Raw genomic sequence first — 23,903 nt, 5'->3', positions numbered from 1 at the left:
TCAATTGTACAGTTGTTTTGTTGGATAGTGGGGACTGTAATATATATCTAGAATACAGGAACATGTGGCATTCATTTATGAACCAATCTACTGGTTGCCAAAGGACAAAGGTGCTGTTAAGCTCATTAAAGGATATTAAAAATGTGCAATGGCAGATGAAGGTTTCAGTACAGTGAGAAGAAATGGAGGGGATGTACCTCTTTGGGCTGTTGGCAGCCAGATCAGGCAGTTCAGAAACGCATGCTCACCTGGAAATCTTGTCCTGAGAAAACACCTGTGTTTAAAAAAAAAAAATCTATTTTCAGAAAAATAGTTAAAATGCATATCTCCATACTTCCAATGATTGGGAAATACCCTGACTTTTAACCCCAGTGGACAAGAAATACGATGAGAATACTAGGGATTTGTCTGGTTTTTCAGGCAAGTGGGATAAACAATATGACCAAAACCAAAAAGCAAAGCAAAATCAGGATTGTTGAAACCTCAAGCCAGTTCAGTTAACTAGTGTCATGGCTTTTTCCCAGAACCTGAGCCCAGTTAACACAGAAGTTAAAACAACCTTATATTTTGAGACCTCAAATTAACTGTCTTGCTCTACATCTTTACCTTGAAAACTACATACTTTTCTCCAACACTTTCAGAAGTTTTGACCAAAACTGGGTGCTTACTGAAACCTCATCTCTCTAGTAATTACACAAAAAGGGCACCTGAAATTCAAGTAATTGTTTTACTGAGAAGGATATTATCTTAACATTTCTTGAAACTTGTTTAAAATTGCTTTAACAGTATTCTCAAACCCCTATTTTGCTTAAGACTTTTTTTTTTCATAGCCAATCCTCTTTATGTTGCAATATTTCATTAGCCTCATTTTCAAGTGGCTAAAGGTTAAGAATTAGATCAAGGAGTTCTGTTGTCTCTCCATGTCAATAAATACCCTTTCCTTTTATCTAGCATATAAAGTCAATGCTGTTTGCACTTCCTGAAGACTGAATCTCAGATTCAGCTACTTGTCTTAAACTTAAAATACTACTCCTGTGGGATAATTTTTAAGGTTTTATAACTATATTTCCATGGCATTTTGGTTTACACAAAGGGAAAAATGCAAATCTTAAGTTTTTCAAATTTAATTTATAAAGAGCAGAACCTAATATGCTTTAAAATCGTCTTAGCTTTCTCTTTTTTTATGCCATTTATCTCTTTGTTAAGTTCAAACTGCTCTCAGGAGGTGGGATTTCTAAATACCACATCTTAGAAGATAAGATATTTTGGGAGGCAAATAGAGTCACATCCATAATAGGTTTCTAACGGCAAGAGCATGAAAGTTGAATAGAATACAGTCCACTGTCAGCAATGCCAGTGACTGCATCTGAAGAGTGAAAAATCCTTAACAAGAATGAGAGAAAGAATGTAAAAGGAAAGGTAGGGTGGAAGAAGATAGAGAGCAAGAAGGGAAGAAAAGGAGGGGGAGAGGAAAAGAGAGGATAAAATAGAATAGGGGAGGGAGGGAGGGAGGGAGGGAGGGAGGAAGGAAGGAAGGAAGGAAGGAAGGAAGGAAGGAAGGAAGGAAGGAAGGAAGGAAGGAAGGAAGGAAGGAAGGAAGGAAGGAAGGAAGGAAGGAAGGAAGGAAAACTGCAATGGTACTGAAAAGTAAGTGTAGGGATTGGATGGCTTTAAGAGCCAGTGAAATATCTCAGACATCTCACTCAGTGATACTTGAGTGGTTATGGACCATAATTCAGTCTGACAACTTTTCAAAGCCATGTTTGAAATTTCCCTTTGTAGCTCAGGGTGTCCAGCCTTTTAGGAGTTACAGCTCCTCAGTCAGTGAGATCTGTGTAGAGAAGCAGTAAGTTGGTCACACAGATCCTAACCCTTCTCATTAGTTACCAGAGCTGATATTGGGAAGCAGAACTGTTAATTTTGCCTTCTAAGTGCAATGTATAATCAATTGGGGGTTGAGGGAGAGAGAAAGGGAGGGAAAGGTTATCCTCACTATATGAATCTTTCAGCCCTCCAGCTGCAGCAGAGCCATACAAATGTCTGATTTTACTTTGGGGACAACAGAGGAGCATAAATAAATAGCTGCCTCCAGTGCAGATCTCCTGCTCAAGGCAAAAATATTTATTCTTTTGGTGGCAGTTCTGCTTTTGGACAATCGTTCCTTACCTCCTGCTGCTCTTTCAATTTTTTCACTTTCTCTCTCGTTGCTTCATCCCAACAGAGGGTCTGACTGTTCAAAGCATTTGGAAGACTGAATTAGTTCATGTAAACATTCTCTGTTGTTGCTAAAGAAATAATTACTCGTGACAATGATAGGTAAAATCGTCAACTTTTAACAATTCCACCAGGAACACATGATGATTCTTAACACAGATACCAGCCTTCAACCTCCTTTCTCCCACTGCCTTGTGAATTCCCCTGATCATCTTCACAGCACAAAGGATTTTTTCAGGTGAACAAATTGGCGTCTAATTGCCTGTACTTGGGATCTCATTACCCTGACAAGTCCTCCAAGAAAGCATAGAAAAGTCCACTTTTCAAATATCTTGTAAATTGTTTTCAAGGAGTCTGTCTTTTGGCAGATAATAAAAAGGACTTCAGGAGGGAATTCTCCAAGCCAGACATCTTGAACACGGTTCAGTTGCACAAACAGCTCTCAAGAATCATGTTAGGCATTGTAGTGGATCCTGCTTATCCTCCAGCCAAGTCAACGTGGGTCTTCCTTAACTGTATGCTCTAGAACGCAGTCTTATGGGGGAGGTCTCAGAGACTCTAAAGTGTTTGAAATACCTCTGTCTAGGTCAAAGGAACCTAGTATGCATGTGTGCAGGTGCACGCATGCATAAATATGTTTGATTTCAGGGCTAAATTTTGAGTTAGCTTAGGCTATGTCGAAAGAGAAAAACCCTGAAGTCCTGGTTCTCTTGTAGAAATGTGACTGAATTTTCTGTATCTTTACCTCTGGCTCACATATTCAGGTTTTCCTTACATGAAAAGGAGCTAATGTGACTTATTGGCCTTGTCCTTATGTGGCTTTGGGACACGAACCCAGAGCAGACGGAATTGTCACACCCGCTAGAAGCCTGGCACATATTCCCAATCTGCATTTGGTACAACCAGCACAGCTTATGTTCATTCAGTTTCCACAGTGGAAAACTTAACATGAGGGCCAGAGCTTCACCACTTCACAGTGAATTAGACTGATTATGCTCTAGTATTTTGTAGCTGCTTAAAGAATTATCTTCCTTAGTTCCACGACCTCTCTCTGAAGGTGAAGATAACTCAGGTTCTTGTTAATAGACCCTTTGAAGGTAGATTAGAGCAAAATGACACTGAATGATTGGTGTTTATAAATATATATATATTTATATTGCTGTATTTCAGAACTATTTGGATGCAATGGAAAGGATACATATAACAAGAACAACATTTTGGTTGTTCTTGTCTATAGTAATGTCACTTAAGAAATTGCAAAAGGGAAAAGAAAGAAAGAGAAAGGAAGGATGAGGAAAGATCTCACTGCCTCTGGATCCAGTAATGAGACTTTATTGTTGCAATTTTGATGTCTGTTGGTCAAAGTGATGGCCACAGTCATGATCCACAGGGGGTGGGGGAAAGCCCCTACAGCACGGAGTTCATGGGTTAATATATGTTCAGGCTTACATGGGAATGCTCAAGCACCTTTCCTGCAGAGGGAAATAAATGAAGTACTTTTAGCTTAATTCTATAATTATATATTAGAAAAACATGACTTCTAAAGTTTTTAGATTAAAAATGTTTCAACTTTTTACTCTGCTTTCATGGCATTGTTTTTTACCAAATCCCACTAAACAAATGTTGTTTATGCCTATCAACAGGACATGATTTCACAGAGCCACTAAATTTCATGTCTTGATTTTAGATATATACATATAAAACGTATATTTTTACATTCACTGAGTTCTGAACTGCCAGAGTAGTTTCATTCCTGTGGCAATATAGAACTAAAACAATGTTCATCTTCTTTTGAAAAGACAATAAATTCTGTTCCTATTGAAATTAGTAGTATTTTTCTTAATGGCTTCAAAAGGTTGGGGTCTGGTTCTAGGATAGTAAGTCTATTTCATTAACAAAATGGTTGTACTGCACATGTCAATTATCAATAAGCTACATGAGGAATGACTAGCTAAGGATCTGAAGACTGATGAAATGTGCAAGGCACCTTTACCCACCCCTCATTTTTGGCTAGTTAGCCAAAAAGCACATCTTGTGTGGATGTGCAGATCTGAGTGCACAGATCAGAGTGCAGGTGCCACTTGGTGAGCTGCAAGGGAAAGATGCTGCAGTAGAGGTAAGTGGTACAGGTCCAGCTCAGACCCATCAAATTTCATTAATGCAGCTGCAGCACCAACCAAACTGGATTTGCTATGTTTTGTGTTCATTTTTGTATTCTTTAACACTGAGCCCAAAGTTACGAGCCCTGGGTCAACTTTGTGACAAAGCACAGACTCATTGCTGCTGATGAAGGCAATATTACTCCTCATCAATTTAGAACATCAGAATACTTCTTGTGCTCCTCCTGGGCACAGCAACAGCACAGCCCTGGTACTGCTGGACCATGCTAGCTACTGTTCAGAGCTTGGGCAGTCTCTGCTATGCTCCACAGAGCACAAGTTATTTACTTGAGCTGAGTGCAAAATGAAATCATGTTGAGTTTGGTGTTCTCCGTACAGCAATCACCCTCACAGAAAGGCATATTTAGCATTACCTTCCCAGTGATTCCAGGACCATGTGCCCATAACACTTGATTGGCTCCAGTCTACAGGGCTTATGAGATCTGATTCTGAGCCTTGTAGTGATTAAAAGTACTTAACCTGGATTCGCTCTGGAAACTTGCCACTTCATTTGCATTAATCAACTTTGGCTGCACAAACCTGTATCAATATTATTTCTCTTCCTTTTATTTCCCTTTACCTCTAAGTTTCCCTCTTTTCCTTTCCTACCTCACTTCCCCCACCCTCATGCCACTCCCTTTACCTCCCTACTTTTGCATTATATTATCTCTAATCAGTCTTGGAAGCAAAGAGATGTGTTTTATCCTTGCCCTGAAGAGTTGTGCACTATCATAAAAGAACTACAGTTGGATTTTCATAAAAGAGCACCAAAGGTAGCCTCTAGACCCTGGAGAGAACTGTTTACAGCATTTCACAAGTTCCAAGGATTTTTCTAAATTCACTGTATAAGGTTGTAATATCAAACTATTGACTTTTCAACAGATTCCAAAATGATCTCAGCAGGAAGTTAGTCTTGGGGAAAACAAAAAAAAAAAAAAAACGGTGAAGGATATAATATTAAACTGGATAGAGGTTAAGAATTCTTAACAATAATGCATTAGGTATTAAAGATAGTGTTACATGATCTATTTGTTCCATGATTTGTATGAGATCTACAAAGAGATTAATTCCCACTGACTGTGCAGACCATCTCAATTATATTGTCTGGGGGTAGAATATGCAAGCAAACAATTCAAAGGTATTGTAGTTTCACTGCTTAGAATCATGTATAGTGCTGTTTCTCTTCACAAAGCCAGTCTTAGTATCAAATATTTTCAATTTTCTGTCTCAGCACAAGGATTTCTGATTCCAGACCTTAATGGAACCCAGAAAACCTTGATATTAGGACCAATTTTCTAAAAGCATCTCCTGTAATTACCTCACAGCAGAGAACCAGCTCAAAAGTGCAAAGCAGGTCAGAAGTTCCCCATTACTGTGCAACCCTTTCCACCTGTAGGCCAGCAGATCAAATAACAAAAGGTCATGGCAATTTAAACTTGTGTTGTTACCACTTGTTCTGATGCTGGCTCTTTGTTCGGCTGCACGCTGGTGAGCAGCAGTGCTGCCCTCTTTACCTAGTGGTGCTTTAAATCCAGCCTGTATTTACTATTCAGATGCGTAAGCAGCGATGCGAGACGCAAAACAGCAGCGGTTCAGAGCCTCTGCCACAAATTCATGTTTGCTAATTACCTCATAAGAAAACAGTCACCAGCCAGATCCCCAAACACTGTTTAATATAAAATGAACACATAATCCTTAGTGTGGATGCAAGATTCTTTTTCCAGAGGATTGGGAGTGTTTTTTAATTCTTTGGAGATATTTCATGTGTCACTCATGAAGATAAAATTACCTGCACTCTATTTTTCCATTTTTCTTATCCTACTTTACCCCACTCCACCAATAAAAACTCCTTTATGTAAGCAGTTTCATTACTGTTTCATATTTGAGATACCATGCAATTTTGAAACTAATTATGCCATTTTCTCTTTCAGGCTTGTCTCTTTTCCTTAAAATCTGATCTTACAATTCACTTGGCCATTAGCCAAAAAATTTGTAGCATTATGATTCTGTAGGTGTTTCACAAGCCTTTAAGTACATTTTTGAGGTTTGCTATTAAGCTAATCTCTGAGTAAGGTGCTGTGGAATATTAAAGGAACTATTTTGGAATTGTAAATAAATGTGTTTGGAGCAATCTACATGAAGAGCAGAATGATAAAAATGGCTATAAAAATCTAATTAACATTTTAACTGTATAAAGCTTGCTGATACAAAAGAATAGTCTCAGACAATAGATAAAGTTAAATATTCCCATGTGGGTTTCCAGCAGATGAAACACTGCTATCAATATTTAATGGAATGTGTCAGAATTTACCATCATTTGAAAGAATGCAAATAGAGGTTACCATAGAAATCACCTTGGCAGATTCCTGCATAAAATGCAACACAAACTACCCCTGAAGCATCCTCAGAGGAGTTAGCTAGATCTGTGTCTGTTACCCTTTCATGTACTTTCTTAAAAGGAAAGAGAAAAGGCCCATGTGTGGGGGTGTGTAAATAAACCTTATGAAAAGCTATTAACCAATTAAATAAGAGAAATAAGAAACCAATTCTCTTCTAAACACTTTCATATTGTAGATGCCTGAACTCAGTTCGTGCACCAGAATAAATAATTGCAGTGAATAGGTTGATAAAAAGTCTCCATATAGTTAAGAAACATGACATACTAAAATTCTCGCATCAATTTTTATATCAAATTTCTCCAAACCTTTTCTCTCTACTATCAGCTATCAGTTTGTCTTTACACTGCCTAAATACAAGTATGTCCACAGAATATAATTTGGACAGTTCTCAGGATAAGTTTAGTTGTTTTCAAATTTTTCCTCTCTGAGAAAAATATGTATGTTCTTAAATGTCTATCTCCACACAAAGCTATTTATCAACCAAATTTGTCAGTTCAAGAAGCAGCTATATGCCTAACTATCCTATCAATTTTATAATACCTGTAATCTAGAATATAAAATCCTTCCCAAGCTTCTACATTCTCTTTTGAAACCTTTTCCTCACAGCTCTTGCCAAACACGCTGAACTGGAGCTAATGAGCATGTTCAGAATGCTACATTTCCTCTCAGCTCCTCAGAAAAAGCAACATGTGAGAAGCAACTAAGTGCTCCTGAACTACTGCTGAAGATCAAAAGTCAATCAAAACCTCCTCTTGGCGAGAAAAATACATAACTATAATTTATTGCCTTTCAAAACTGAGTGAGAGAGCTTGAAGGAAATTTGCAATGATAAAAAATCTGCCTCTTCTGTAAGTTATTCTGAAATAGTTTAGAAAACATTAGTATAAAATGCAGCTGGAATCTTACTTGCTAACACACCTCAGAACCTTCTCTTCTACTCTTATTATTAATATTTGAAGTAGGAAGTGTCTGTTACTGCTTAGTAAACACAGATACATTGATTCTTATAATAGTCTTATACTAAAAACATCTGAATTACGATGTTTTCTCTTTGCCTTTCAGAGGTTACTTGTGCATTCAGGTAATACAGTAAAGCACAGTGCATCATAGTTTCAGTTTGGTTTTGTTGTTTGGTTGGGCTTTTTTTTAAATTAATCAATATCTAGCACAAAACCATATGTAAAATGGCATCATTTCTCCTCCATAAAGAAGTCTGTAGCAATATGTTATGAAACCCAAGCCAAATGAGAAAATTTTTTAAAACTTCATATTGATGGCTTGAAGGAAGTGTACCGGGCTATACCTTTGACTAAAGCAGTGACCATCTTCTGACTGCAATTGGATCATTGTACAGCAAGGTCTAGAAATTCATGAGCCCAAGAAGAAAGGCAAGAAAGAGTCTGCTTCTAGGAAGAAGAAATCACTGAGAAGAGTTGCACTGTTTAAGTCTCCGGTGTTTCAAAAATTTCTCCCAGGGACAGACTATAATCCCTTCAGTTTCAAACATGATAAGCATAGTGCAAGCATCCAGGCAGATGATTTTCCCACAGGAATTTTCTGAAAATATTAATTATTTCTTTCTTCAAGATAGTTGATCTTAATAGAATCTAGTTAGGCTTTTAGTCTGAATATACTTCAGTGCTTTCTCCCCATATTTTGCTTCACTGCGTGTCTCACACTGCAACAGGAGCTAAACAACTTCTTGCTCTCCTCCTGGAGAACTCTACAACAGTATATAGCACAAATGACAGCAAATCCTGGATTGTCATAGATCTAAGCTAAGCTACCTTTCTGTTACTTGTGTTCTTCATGGCTCTGCTTTATAGTGGTTTGAGGGAAAAAGGGTGCCTTGTCTTAATATACTGATGTCTTGATGTATACTGTCTTTCACCAATATTTTTCTGCATAAACTCTTACAAAATCCTTGTGATTGGTTGAAGAGCATCCTGTAACTACTACTGCAGACCACTAAGTTACTGGGTCATCCTGCTGACCCAGTGTTACCTGAAGATACTGATGTTCTTTAAGTCTCAGAAATATAAGTCTTTTATAAAGTACCTGACCAACACTACAATTTTTTGTTCCTCAGTTAAATGGATTAACTTGAATCTTTATGCAGTCATGAAACAAGTATCCTTTCACACACTGCTCCTCTGGTCACACTTGGTACTCAACCTGGCTCAAAAAGCAGAACTGACATGTAAAGCAAAACATATTTCTTACAGTGTCATTACCCTAAGAAGAAAAAACTTGAAAATTCACAGGAAAGGTTATTCACAGGAAATCTGGCCATTTTTGTACATTTATGGGTGATTCAAAGACATTTCCAAGTCTATCTTTTTTTTTTTTTATGTGGGTGGCATCTTTGATCTCAGATTGTAACTATTTTATGCCAATGCATAATGGACTGAATGCTTTATACAACTTCTGAGATGCCAAATGGATGAAAAGGCATAGATGGAAACTCAAGCCCGCTGTGAAGTGGCATTTGAACATATTGTCAGACCAACCTCTCTATACATTATGAAAATAAAACATTTCCTTAAGCATTCTGAAATATTTTACTCATTGTTTCCTTTGTCTTGCTCAGGTAGATATCACCATTTAGTAGTATGCTACTTTCTTTTAGCTGGGAGGAAAGACTAAAGGCTTCTTCTAAGGCTACTTCTGCAATCAATGCTAATGCTGCTCTTTAAACAATTTGAAATAAGATCAGTCTGCTCCTCTGGAGTCAAGAATCCTGGAGACATAACACTAACATCTATCTCCCTGTACATATCATTCTGTTTTCTTAGCTAAACTTTTAGACTTGTAGAAAAAAAACTTGGGTGGTTTTGAAGAATTATATTTACAGATACAGCTACTTTTAAAGAAACACAATTTAGCTATAGCATGGTAGACACAGATTATAAAAGTAGGATGCCAAGCAATTTATCTAGTGGTTAAGAAAGAAAATGTTTGCTTTTACTTTTACATCAAAATGAAAAATACCAGCCTAGATTTTGTCCCATGTGTCTGTTACAGCTGAAGCAAAGCTGCAAACTCATCTAAACAGGAACAATCTGAAAAACACCTGGGGAGGTGGGAATGCATTAATTCTCTCCGCCTGCTATAAACCCCACTAGCATATGGTACTGATGCAGACTAAGGGCTAAATCCAAAGCCTGAGGGATTCAGAGTGCTCTTCATCTCTCTTCTCAAGAATATGTCTGTGCGCCAGTGTAGAGACTTACCATCTACAGACCAAAGAAAACTTTTCCTGGACAAATACATATATCAAATGCTTGCAAATGCAGTCACAGGAACTGGTCATTATGCAATAGTTTTATATTAACATTTCATCAAAACCAAGTTGACCGATGTGACACAGGTTCCACAGGTGACCAATCCTGGAGCAGAATCTACACAGCAGCAAGGGCTCTTGGAAGAGGATAGACACCTAGATATGTGTAAATGAGTCAGCTAGCTGTGACAAGTGGTGAGGTACAAACTCAAAAAAGTAAACCCACATTCTAAATACCGAAGTTCATGTGTCTCGCTCTGCAGCTGGGACTGACCCTCATATCTATGTAGCATCTTTTCAAACAGAAGCTTCCTTCCAACAGCAGGGAACAGATGTCAGGTGCTGGACATCCTGCCAGCTCTTAATGAACCAGAGCCCAGAGCAGAGGTGGTCCTTTCCTAATATTATTGTGGTGTGGAACACTACATACCAGTAAAGTGGATAAGGTTTCTGTCATACTCTGTGTTTTCAAAATGTTACAGTAATTTGGTTTGGAAAGAATCACTTGTTCCAACAGTGGTCCTAACACCATCTAGTCCCAGCTACAGGACCAAAACTATTGTCAGAGCAGGTACCTCAGGACAAGCTCTGAACACTTCCAGAATGCAGACAACCAAAATCCCTCTGGGGAACCCTTTCCAGTGCTTGAGCACAAAAGGGTGATTTTTTTATTTCTTCCATGTATCTAGTTGGAATTTCCCTTCCTGCAGCTTGGGACAGTTGCCTCTTTCCCTTTTGCTGTAGGAAAGAATCCTGGTTTTGTGCTCTGATCCCATTAGTTGAAGACAATAACTAGATCTTCCCTTAGCCTTCTCTCTTTTAAACAAACTGAATTGTCTCAACCTCCCCTTAGACAACTGGACTTTTCATATGATAATAAACCTCATTAAATTTCCTCCCTTCCTGAATACCTACCTAGCTCTCTGTGAGTGCTGCTGAACCTAAACAGAAATCGTACATAAACTACTCATGGAAATGAGTGTTCAGTGACACAAAAAGAAAGTCAAAGGGTGGAATGTATGACGTTCTTTCCTCAAGAAACAACGACCAAGATTTTCTGAGAGTCTTCATTTTTCATGCTGCAAAGATAAAACTGTTCATTTCCATTTTATCTGTAAAATTAAAGCCTTTTAAAACTTCATAAAGCTTTGTATTTTAATAGTAAAACTTATCATTGCAAACCATTATTGAATGTATGTGTAGAAAAACAGCACTATTATTTGTATGGAGTCCAACTCGATAACAGAACTTCCTATATCTGCTGAAAGATTTATTTTCAGGCTCATTTACCCTTGGACTGATACAAGAGCTTCACCGAATTCTCTGCCCAAAACAGCTTTGGAATATAAATGTAGACTCAAGGGAGTGAAGAAAGAAGAGCAAAAACAGGGCTGAGTTGAACCTTTACTTGAGTAGGAGCAGACATTTGAATTAATCTCCCGCTGCTAAGCAAGAACATAAAACTAAACTAATCAAGAAAGGATAAAAAGGTTGGGTTTGAAGTTGAACCTTAAATTCAGATTTAATCCAAACACTCTAAAGCCAAAGCAAAACTGATTGCTTGAAATGAAACACAGTGTTCTATGTGCACAGTTATACATCGCAGGTGGAAACAGCTGAAATTTCCCCCAAAGCAGCATGAGAGAGAAGGGAAGAGGAGAAAAATCTATTTAGATATAAGAAGCAGCAAACAAAGATATGTTGTCACCTAATAACAAGTACCCCATGCCTGATCAGTGTAATGAAGCCGGGCATTATATTCTTTTATGTCAGCGGTTTAATCTTAAAACCCTTTCAAAGAATATTACATTTCTGTAATTTTTGGAGAAAGTTGTAATGTTTTTGGTCATGATCAGAACTGCATGCCATTCTGCCTTGAGATCTGAGCATCTTCTGCTTTATCAGTTGCACAGCCTGAGGCACAGAACACAGCCAAATAGAAGAAAGACTGAATTCTAGACTATGTGTCAGGTTGCATCCATGTCTAGTTAAGGTTGTCTACAGACAAAACTGTAGACATAACTTTCGCAGTGCAACTGATTTCTGATTCACAGATTTCTGCACAGTACCTTTTCTGGAAGAATAAGTATTTGATTTCATTCCATGAAAACAGCTACTGGCTATTCAGTTGTTAAAAAGATGTATTATTAACTCTTTACATTAAAACAAATTCATGTTGGACACAAATAATGGAACTCAATGTCTGAATCATTGCTTAAGTCTCCCTTTGACTATGTCTACCATTTTAGGCTCCCACATGCCTGTTTTTCATGAACTTTACTAAAACTCTTCCCTTCTCAACAAAACTGAGGTAGTATTGCGGTAAGAAAGAAAACTATATACAAAGAACTGATCCTTGCTGAGCAGTGCTGCACAGCATCAGCGCTGTATCTCCAACAATCCCCTCTCACCAACAGACTGAGGGTGGGCAAAATCTTGGGAGGAAGACAGCCAGGACAGCTGACCCAAACCTGACCAAAGGTCTAACACCACTTGTTGATTGGAAGTAAAGAATAAAATATTTTTTTTGCTTTCTTCTTTCTTTGTGCAAATGTAACCTTTTGCTTTTGCTTTATTAAACTACCTTATCTCAAGGCAGTTTATCGCAAACCTACAAGAGTTTTATTTCTATCTTATTTCTTCCCCCATCTTGCTGAGAAGAGAAGTAATGGAGGCCCTTGGTGAGGACTTGTCCAGCCAAGGAAAACTCATTTCACCAGTTACAGACACCTGAAGCTTTCCAGTCCTCAGATAAGTCCCCTCAATGCAAATGCATAATAGCACTTTCTGCTCCCTTGGAGCAAAAAAGAGGTCTCAGAGAGATTTTTTCTCTTGTGTTCTCTTCTCTGGGGTCTCTTTCTCTTACGCATTTTCTGATTGATAGGTTTAGCTTGTTGCACTTTATAGGAAAGTTTCAGGGTTAACCTGTCTGAAATATTATTGCTAGAACAGTAGGAAATCCACTTCCCCAAAATTACCATGATGAAAAATGAGCTTGATTCTTTCTGTTTTCTCAGGCACTCATTATGAAAGGCAACAAAATTTCATTTTCTAATGCTAGAGGAAAGTTATATGGAAGATTGCCTTTATGACACTGAACCAGAAAAGCAGTGTGAATCAAAAGAAAATTACTCTTTTTTTTTAGCATGGCCCATGCTCAGTGCAAGTCCTTGTACCAGGTGGGAAGTACAGAATCTGGGTTTGCCAGATTATGTTGAAAGTCCTGGCTTTGCTTGGCATAAGCCAGTATTCCTGGTGCAAGGAGGGCAGAAACCCCATGAAAACCTTAGAATGAGGTAATAACTATAGCCATAACTCTGTGTCTGGCTCATCCTGTGATTCTACAGATATGCCACACTTCTTCCTAAGGGTTGTTGTCAAATAACTAAAAAGAGAGAAAGTTGCTTGGACTTCAGAGGGATTGGGTATGATATGCAAACTAGAAAGATCCCAAAAAATTTAAGTGATGATAGATCAGAAAATTAAGGATTCAACCTAGCATTCAAGCCTGGCTAAAAAGGAACTCTTTCTTGTAATCCTTTCTTTATGAAGTAGCACTGAAAGCTTGTAAAAAGACTCATGTAGAACTACAGTCTACATCTTTGTGAGATTACACTTTGAATGGTGTACTCTTCAAAACAGTAACTTTGTGTGTTTTGACTGTTTTTGTGTAAAAATATTTTGTCATTGGAACTTTCACAGAACATCCATACATTTTTTTTTTTCCTAAAATAGCTAGAGACCACTGATTATATCACAGTAAACAAATGTAGGCTAGAGAAACCACAGTTCTGCTCCCATCTCCTCTCAGAATCTGCGGAAACACCATCAAGCTGACAGGAAAATAAGTAGTACATACGGTCAACACTCACATCAGAATATTATTTCGTTTTAGAAGTTTGTGTGCTATACATTTGCTTAATGATTAACTGCTTAATGATTAACTGCATAATTACCCACAAGTTTTGGCAGATAAGAGAGCAAAGAGGTTCAGTTTGTAGAGCAGTGTAATTCTGAGAAAGTACAGGTAATGGTGATTTATGTGGTTTAATGGAGTTGGACAAAACTTAAAAAAACTTTTTCTTTATGATTTTGAAGCTTGAGCCCTAATTAATCAAAAATACTAAATAAATGACTGCAAGAGTAGGTGATTAGAAAGCCTCTATTTCATTAGGTTAAATTTTCTTTAGAGTAGTATCACATAAAAAAACTGATGGAGAAAAACTGTTATAAAAATCCCATTCTCAGGGATCCAGCAAGATGAAATATGTTTTCAGCACTCAGTTCTTAAAATATAAACTATTAGATGAATCCAATAAAAAATGGATGAGTTTATTTAAACCCTATGTAATCTATCAAGAGGTCTGTCTCTCTGTTCAAGCCAGTACAGGAAGATTCTAAACCCATTTACAAAGTCCGAATAAAAGCATTTTTCTTCATAAATGTGTGCATTAAAAAGAGAGAAGATGTTTTTCCTCCTGATCTTCTTGGGAAGGAATAACAGAGCTGTTAGGTGTGAAAAGTGCAATTTTTCACTCCAAATATGAATTGTTTGCCTTAAGAAAGTTTTGAACTTTTCAAATTGCCTGTCGTGATGTCAGATGCCCACAAACAATGTACTCAAAACACCATGATAACAAACTCATGGAAGGCCTCATCTGGTCTTAGCTGTTCCCAGTTATGAACTTTCCCCAATCGAACATAAGTGTTTGAGACTTTTCCATTCCTGGATGGAATTGCTCCATAAATCCTTTCAACACTAGCAGAGCTCAATGGAAATCCCAGTGAGATGTAAGGATATTTATTAGCTATTTATCTAGTTTGCCATAATTTCTACATATGTTCTGATGAGTCATTGAAGGAAAGTTATTTAATTGCACATGGAAAATGAAGGGCATAGCAATTTTTCATCTGAAAAGGGAGTCAGGGAAATAGATTTAGTACTACATAAAAAAGGAAGCATTGCGAGAAAAAGAGTCAGTATTGGTGACAACTTCTTTATTTTATGACAAGTAACTCTTGTTGGTATGTAAAGTTTTATACACTCCTAATCTGTTCCAGCCGCAGCATAACCTAGGAGCAACTAATTTACCCAGTTTTGAAAAACAGTTCAATCCAACTGAACATCGTTTTCCCTCAATGTTTAAGATCTTGTTTTCTCACTTTTTCAAGAAGTAAATGTACAAAGTTACTGGCTGAAACAGCTTGGTTTCATCACCTGGTCCACATGAGAGGTTACTGCAGAAAGGTCACTCTGTACAGCTGGAAGCAGCAGCACTGGAAGGGGAGCTGTGATGGTTAATCCAGAGAACTGACTGGAGCCAACAGTAAGGAAGACAGCAGCTTTCAGTTATTTTACTGCCAACAGTTGACAATGGGGTATTATTCTCAATGTCTTTTTTACGAGATCTGTTTCACTCAATAGAAAAGATTCTTAATTTCATTGAGAATTAGTATAATAACAATGTCTGACTATATTTCAAGAAGAATCTCTAATACACAAGGGAATTAAAGCAGATCCCATCTAAGGAATTAACTGCAATTAAAAAAATCACTAATGAAAAGCAAAATTCTAAGAACATTTACAATATTTACTAGGAAGTAAAGACCACTATGGCTCTAGAAAACAGGTCTCAAGATTCTAAACATACAGATCATTATAAACAGAACTGTTTTTAATAATGAGAATGTGGATCTGGTCTGCCAATTAAACATTCAGCGACTTCTTTGTTGTTTTTTTTTCTATGCAAGAGAATACACCTTTGATCTCAGAGTTCAATAAAATATCAAATTATTTTCAGAGCATGCTATACATTACTTAATCAGTTATGATTAGGCAGATTTTAAACAAAATTTTTAAAGCCCCATAACTTCTTTTCCTTGACTGGAAAATTAAGTTAATATTTCCAGAAACCAATAAAAGAAAAGCAGCTGAAGTCAGTGGGTGTCTTTCTGGGTGATTACAATGGGCTTTGTACCCTGCCCCTTGTTCAAATATTCATATGCAGAAAATTAGGATTGGAGACTGACATATGTTTTCTGTAAATGTTCACTGCTGGCAAAATGGCTGCATGACTCTTCATAGAAACTGAAGTCATCTAAGAGACACAAATATATTTATTCAGAAGTTCAAATGTATACCAAAACTATTTGACCTTCTGATCATCTGCTGAAGAAGAAAGTTACCTTCCCAGCACAGACCATACTGTATGTTTGCACTGATATTTCCCTACATTGACGTTAGATTAGAGCTCTTTTCAACCTAAGCTTTTTTATTATTTTGGCTAAATTTTGAGGTTTTACCTCTGATAAATATATGTAGATTTTTGATTAACATAGGCATGATTGTAGGTCTGGTAGCAGCCTTTCAAATTATAATTTTGCAACACCTAAAATTTGCATCAGTAAGATATGAACAAGATAACACCCAGATAAGTGAGGATACATGCAATTATTTTAAAATAAGTCTTAATTATAATTCAACAGACATGAGAACATTACAGTTCTCAACTCAGTGATTATTAAGGACAACCATAAGTCGAGGGTTTATATAAGGTACTTACAGGCTGCTTACAGATACATGATAGACAGTGAGTACTTCTTTCCATCAATAATATATGTCCCCTAAAGGAATTATGAAAAGCATGTGGGGAGATTTCTGTCCAATTAGATTTACTAGGAATACATGTACATATTTGAATTTACAGAGTTTCTGTAGGTTTGTACATTATTAATATTAGGTCACATTCCTCGTCTCAGTTGTGGAATTGCTCCAGTGAAAGAGGTGCAATACTCTGATGTCCTGAAAGGATAAATTCTTGCAATCTTGGTAGAAAGAATGGGCACAGTGGCTTAGGGTGCATCTTTCCAGATTTATTCCCTCTCAGAACTTCCAGCCAGTCATTGAATCTCAAAGGAAGGGTGCCATTACAAGCATGCCCTCCCAAGTGGAGAATCTATTCATAAGTGACTGCACTGTTTTTCATAAAGGGACAGGAAAATACATCTGGACTTCAGAGAGCTGTTAAATCAAATACATTTTTTCTAATAAGTCTTTATAGAGAAAACAGCTAGCAGAAAGGACTGCATGAAGTTATTGTTTTTCAGGCATAAATCAATGACTTTTTGTACAACACTTGGAACCATCTTGGTGGCCTGATATACTCAATTCAGAAGGAAGATCCCAGCTGCTAGCTAGTAGTTAAAGTGCGAGGATCATTCTAATGCTGGTGTCAATTTCTCTGTAACAGAGACAGCTACTGAGGAAGGCTGGTTGACAATATAGGGCAGCAAGTTAAGGATAGGTTTTGATAATGTTTGATGTGGTAACATGCTGCCACAAATGACATACAAAATAATAAATACAGATATATTTAAGTTTTGAAAAATTAGAACTGTGTAAGATTTTTTTGAAAGAAAATGTAGTTTGCACTGTTTTAGTATCAAATATTTACTAGATGAAGCTGGGACTGAAAAGTCAATAACTCATCAGAGAAAAAGCAAGAATGAAAATCTTCTGGGACTTCAGATAGGACAACTAAGGCACTGTAACATATACAAATTATTGATTAAAATGTGCAAATTAGAAATCTTTCTATTGTGAAGAGCCACCAAAGAATTTGCAACAAGGATATTACAGGCTGTCTTACTAACACACTTTTCCTCTGAATACTCAACTACTATAACATTTTTTGGAGATGTATTTTTAATTAGCCTTTACAAAATCTTTTTTTTGCTAAGCATGTATCATACCACCCTATAAACTTCAATTACTAGACCATACTTTCCACAGTGAGTCCGTTTTTTAGCATTGTGATATCCCTAACAACCAGTCACAAAATGTCCCTTATTATTTTCCAGTCTGTTAAAGATTATTTGTAAAGGCAAATGAGCATCACGTGCAAACTGCCTCAACCAAGACAGAAAAAGCCAACATAAAGTACATACTCCCAATATAAGTGAAACCAACTGGGAATTAATTTAGCATTCAGATTCATGGCTCTAAAGTCTCCTGGATTTACTGCAGCAATAGTCAAGGATTAAGCAATGTATTTACAAGGGAATAGCCACCATGTCCTGGAAGAAACACCGAGAATTGATATAATCATCTTGTGGAGGAACTGGAAAGATAAATGGAAAGATCTGAAGCATAAGCTCTACACAGAAAAAATGAAATTAATACTAAATCCACAAATGGAAAATATTCTAATGTAACTAAAATGCCTATTAAAGATCTGAACATAAAACTCTGCAGTATTTTCTACAATGTTCTGCTTTGTCTCAGAGCACTAAAATTTTTTTAAATAATTAATTGAAACATAATATTGAGTTAAAGGCTAGACTAGCAATATTTCAAAGATAATTAACCCATCTAGAATAAGAATAAAGACAAGTTTTCTCTAAGAGTTTTAATACACAGAAGTTTTAAATACACTTTTGTTCATACGTGTAGCAGTTTCAGCTTCAAAAGAAATGTTTTGTAGCATTTTTTGCACAAGAGTGTCAAAACACACATGTACAGCTACAATTTACTAATTTTTGTTCCACTGATATTTCACTAGTATTTTTAAAGTAAAGAAGATGATTTTGACTACCTATTGTTTTGGAAGGTGTTGATAATTCTTCCACACAGAACGAAATAAAATAAAAGCCAGGCAAACCATCAGAGGTCACATTTTTCCTTGCTATGTGTATTGGGTTTACCCGGCAAAGTTTCAGTAGCAGAGAGTCTGCAGTTCTGGATTCTTTTGAGAAGACACCTGGCTTCTTTTGAGAAGCCAGGATCTGGCTCCATGTTGGGCAGAACCAGTTTTAGTCAGCTCCAAAATGGAAATGACACTGGCCAAAGCTGAATCCATCATCTGTGTGGGTGGTACCTCTGGGAAAGCACTTCAGAAATCGTGAAAAAACGCTGTGCACAGCTGCAAGAGAAAAGCAGTCCAAAGTAGAGTAAAGACAAGTTTGTGAAGGATTGTCTTCTGTGCAAGGGATTCAAGTTGGAGCAGGGGAAGAGTGTGAGAAGGAAGGAGAGAAAAAGAGCCATGGATTGATGGTAATCCTAACTCCCCCTCCCCCTGTGCTGCTCAGGGACAGAAGGTAGAAGAGATGGAAGTGAAGTTGAGCCCAAGAAGAACAGGAGCATGGCAAGGTGGTTCTAACTTAATATCTCACTGTCCTACTGTTACTTATTGGCAATAAATTGAACTAATTTCTCAAGTGAAATCTGTCTTGTCCACAACAGTAATTGCTGAGTGATTTCCCTGTTCTTATCTGAGCCCGCAAGCTTTATTCATTGCATTTTCTACCCCTGTGCTGCTGAGGAGAGAGAGTGATAGAGCAACTGGAGGGGCTTCTGGTGCCTTGTCAGTGTTAACCCCCCACACCATTCTACAACCATAAAGATTTTCATTTACTCCTTTGATAATAGATTTTCCTATACATTGTGCCTTCCATCAGAGAGATATGTAATTGTTACATCAGTGCCACTTTCAAGCTATGCTAAATCATAGCAGCAGAAACTGTTTCAGATACTGAGTAAGAAGTTGAGAACCCTAGCTCCTATTTTGGGTTCTACTAGTGAGTCCTCATAGGAGTCATTATTCTTTTGTACCCTCAATTTTATATCTTAAAAAATGCATTATTGGCACTCACTTTCTAATAGTGCTCTGATGAGAAACCATGCAAAGGTGACAAATATTTATTAAGTATATGGCACCAATACTAAAGAAACTAGTAAGGTAAAGTAATTTTATGTATTTTAAATAATGCCACATTGGGAAGGAGATTGAGATAATGGCAATTGAATAGGAAGAGATGATTGCCAGACCAAAGCTGATAGTCTTTAAGTCTTCTTAAAATGTAGCTCTTAGAGTGGACTGTGACACCAGAATTCATCCAATTTGGACTGGTATAGGGCACCACTTACTGACGTCTGTCATTGTATTCTGTCATTTATTATTTTGAAGAACCATATAAACACTGCGGTGCAGGTAACTTTATTTCTGATCTCTTCTCTAAGGTTTTGTTTTTCAGCTGTCACTTACACCTGTGTGAAGTGATATGGTTCTTACAAGGTAAAAGGTAGCTCAAAGGTACATTTACTTTGGTAATAGCCAAAATCACATGTGTTGGTATAGTGTAGGTCTACATCGCCATCCCATTTCTTGTAAAATTAAGATTAGTGTAAGAAACAACAATCTATTCATGGGTTGAGGTTTGCACATGATTACAGGGCCTGGCAGACATTTGTGTTTGAGGATGAACTCAGCTCTTCAAAAATATGAGTGTAAAATTATTTAGTGACAACCTGACTCACGAGATAATGTCACCTTTTGGTGTACATGGTCATGTTTTACTCTGGTAGTAAAACAAAGCTGGGAGTATATTGGAGAATGGATCTAGAATGCTTAATTTTTTTCCCTTCTGTGTTACAAGAGTGTGTGGGGATTTTCTTAGCTGGAAGATATTTGCCTTTTTCTTAGTGATGATCTTCACTGAACAAATACAATGTTACCTTTGAACAACTGCTCCATTATCAGTTGCATAGTTGCAATTATCTGCCATAATAAGATAAAAACTTAACAAAATTGTCACTTAACAGGTAGGGTTGTTCAAAATATCACTACCTAAATGTCAGGAAAAACGGAGTTGTTTTGAGCACAAATACAGATTTAGAGGTTGCATATTTCATAAATCATATTGTACAAGATTCTTCCGTATTTTACAGAAATCTAAATAAGTAGGTTTTAATCAAATCATTCTATTTTCAGAAAACTGAGCTGCTTTTTTTTTCTGTTGTGGGGAAGAAATTCAGGACAGAATTTGTCCTGGAATAATTTACATAGATATAGTTTCCCTGTGTGTTTATAAATAACTCAGTTACACACCCTTTCAGAAATATCTAGATATACTTTTGTTAAAGATTGGTTTAGGCAAGATATATGGAATGTGGAAAACATTTGCCCTGCAACACAGCTAAGCCTGGATGGATCCAGATTCAGCTGGGGTCTGTGCTAAGAGCATAGAAGAGTGGAGAGAAGTGGATTTCTTACCAAAGTCTGAAGAAAACCATGGCCACTGGACTGAAGTCGATCTCCATTCCCCCTTCAAATTATGTGTCTTGTCTTCTGTGCAGACAAAAATAAGTGGGAAATGGAGGCAGAAAAGCAACCTGACAGCTGATGGTTAGAGAGTCTGTTTAGAACAGGAGACACATGAACCCTGCCACAGCTCTCAAATTTTTGTTAGCAAATATCTACAGTTCATATGTGCTTTACAATGCCAGAGAAACCCTGTTACTGACAAACTTGTGTTTCAAAAGAAAGCAACAAGACGTAAAAAATTTATTTTAAAAAAATTTAAAAATATTTAGAAACTGAGTGAAATAAACTCTTTTTCATAAGAAATAAAAACATAAAAATATCAAAATAAAAACATAAACATTGCAAAATAATCTGTGAAATTCGATCAGAAAAATACTAACTGCCTATGGTAACACAAATATTTTTGCACTCAAGAAATTACTGGAGAAACAAGCAAATAAAGAAACAAGTCAGATTAATTATATAATTGATCTAATGCAACCTTCCAAGGAATAATTGATATGTTCTCATTACCATAACAACTAATTCACATGAAAAAACTGATACATGACACCTTCTTAGAAGCCAATTAAAAATCACTACTAATCACGTCATTCTGCATTATGGCAAATCGGATGAATAGAAACCTATTTGTAAAGCATTTAATATCATCATTTTTCATAGTTCCCTGAACAAAATACTAATGGACATCACAGTTAAGAGTGAAATGTCTCTGAAAAAAAAAAGAAAGAAGTCCCAACATAATACAAGAATCACAACTGTGAAAAATATAGGGTCTACAGATACATCAGCATAATAGGTGATTTTCTTTCTAAACTGGAAGAGAATTCAGAATAGTCATTAAAACGAGATGCCAAGAGGACTGCCATGCCATGGACAGACATTAGCCAGTTTTAAATGGAAATTTGAATAATTCTAATTTCAGTGCTTTGCATTTTCATATTTTGAGGTGATTAAAAGCACTAAATTAATTACATTACAATGACTTTAAGTGGGGCAAAATTATCATTCACTTCCCAGGAGGGAAGCTGCTTTCGCAATACATTTTCTTCCTTTCCACAATCATCCTAAGAAGTTCCTACAGCCATGGAAAATGCAGTAGCTTTTAAGAATTCAAGAGAGGGGAAAATGCATTAGTTAGGTATCCTTAAGAAGAGGCAAAGAATGACATTTTAAAAGGTTAAATTGGGCAAATTAATTGGTAGCACCAGGTGGAGAAATCAGTCCAATTTAACAAATTGCAACTTTTTCACACAGCTCCAATGCATTTTGTAACACTCAACAATTGGCTCTGGTAGCTGTTCTCAGGCTTAGAAGGTTTTCTTCCATCAGGTGAGGGAAAAGGACATTATTCAAATGCAATGTGTCAAAATTATATCAGCCTCTTAATGTATAGGAATATCTGAAGGAACAAGGATGAGGACAGCCAACTGTTTTTGAAGAAAAGTTGTAAGAGTTTTTGGGTATTCAGAACAAAGTGTTGTGGGTTTTCCTAAGATGACAGAAACAATTTTAAAATCTATATTTTGGCACAGCATGACTCAGTGATATGCCTCCCGGGTTTTACCCCATCATCTCCACTAAGCCCATTTTCTCTGCTTCTTATGTCATATTTTTTCAAGCAATTTCGCAGCCCTCTTTTTCCCTGGATGAAATGCAACAAAGAGTATAAGCCTTATCCTGATTTGCCAGAATATACATATGTAATAGATTTAGTTTCTAAATAACCATATTTGAGGCTGAAACTCTAAACATGCAAGTCACTTATTTTAAAGGGAAAATCGTTACACTCACACTGTATATGGTTTGTGCAATTAAAATTCCTGTGACTTCAATTAAATTTGTTGAGGATAAGAATGCAAAGTCTTCTCCTAATGAAGAAAGCATTTTTCCACTTTTGAGCAGTTTTATATGACAGATACAGACAAAAACATTACTGTGTACTTATATTCATTTTCAGTAATAAGTGGTGTTCAGTTCAAAAGCTCTCCAGAGGAAAGGGGGAAAAAAGTCCCTACAAATTGCAACAAACAAAATAGCAATTAAATATACCAGCACTGGCATCATCCAGAAAAAAAGTGCAACTTTAAGGAAAACCTAGAGAGCTGCAGGAAATGTCTTTAGTAATCCAGCCTTTCTCTGGGAACCAACACTCACCAATCCCATGATCTGGTATTTCTCATAACCAGAGCCCTCCTGGCATAGGGATGACACAGCACGAGGAATTGCTCTGCTGGAGTGTTACATAAGTAAAAAAAGATGGTATCTACTCACATGTAACTGTCACTGCTGAATGGCACACAAATGACTGAAAGCTTTCTCTGATGCTTTTGGATAGGAAAAGTTTATCAGGCATTATAAAACCTGTGTGGAGATTGCAGCCACGTGAGATGCTGATAACCCACCCTGAGCAGACTTCACTGCACTGAGTCCAGGCCCCTATATTTGATTGGTAGCAAAACCCCACCACGATGCTGTAGTCAAATAGGGTCAGTATCAGTCCAGCAAGTTTGATTTATACACACAGTCAAAAAAATCAAAATTTTGCTCCCATTCTCAAAATATCAAAGGCCTAGGGGATCAAAAGTCAGCTTCACTGTCTGAAGCTTTTATACTGCCAAATTTCAATTTTCTACTCTAGCAGAAAGGTTCAGCCAAGAAAAAAAAAATCCAGGAAAAAATTAGTATGAGCTTTCAGAAAGAAGATCCACAAACATGCTGTTGTATTCAGTGTTAAATAATTTTG

At 36.9% G+C, this 23,903-nt stretch overlaps 1 long non-coding RNA gene across 2 annotated transcripts; it reads right to left on the bottom strand.

Annotated features, from left to right (window-relative positions):
- Nucleotides 1-205: 205 nt before the first annotated feature.
- Nucleotides 206-23,504, bottom strand: LOC136287778 (uncharacterized). Of its 2 annotated transcripts, XR_010720320.1 has the most exons (4): nt 23,432-23,504; nt 21,107-21,181; nt 2,167-2,230; nt 206-274 (listed from the first exon to the last, which is right to left on the bottom strand). It is a non-coding gene; the product is annotated as an uncharacterized lncRNA (long non-coding RNA). The 2 variants fall into 2 exon arrangements; XR_010720321.1 differs by lacking the exons at nt 206-274; nt 2,167-2,230 and adding an exon at nt 18,510-18,976.
- Nucleotides 23,505-23,903: the final 399 nt, after the last annotated feature.

The sequence above is a fragment of the Chamaea fasciata genome, unplaced genomic scaffold, assembly GCF_029207755.1.
Source record: "Chamaea fasciata isolate MVZ Bird 193981 ecotype frontalis unplaced genomic scaffold, bChaFas1.0.hap1 SCAF_3, whole genome shotgun sequence".
NCBI lineage: Eukaryota > Metazoa > Chordata > Aves > Passeriformes > Sylviidae > Chamaea > Chamaea fasciata.
The sequence above is the reverse complement of the archived record's forward strand: the minus strand, read 5'-3'. Positions and strand labels throughout refer to the sequence as shown.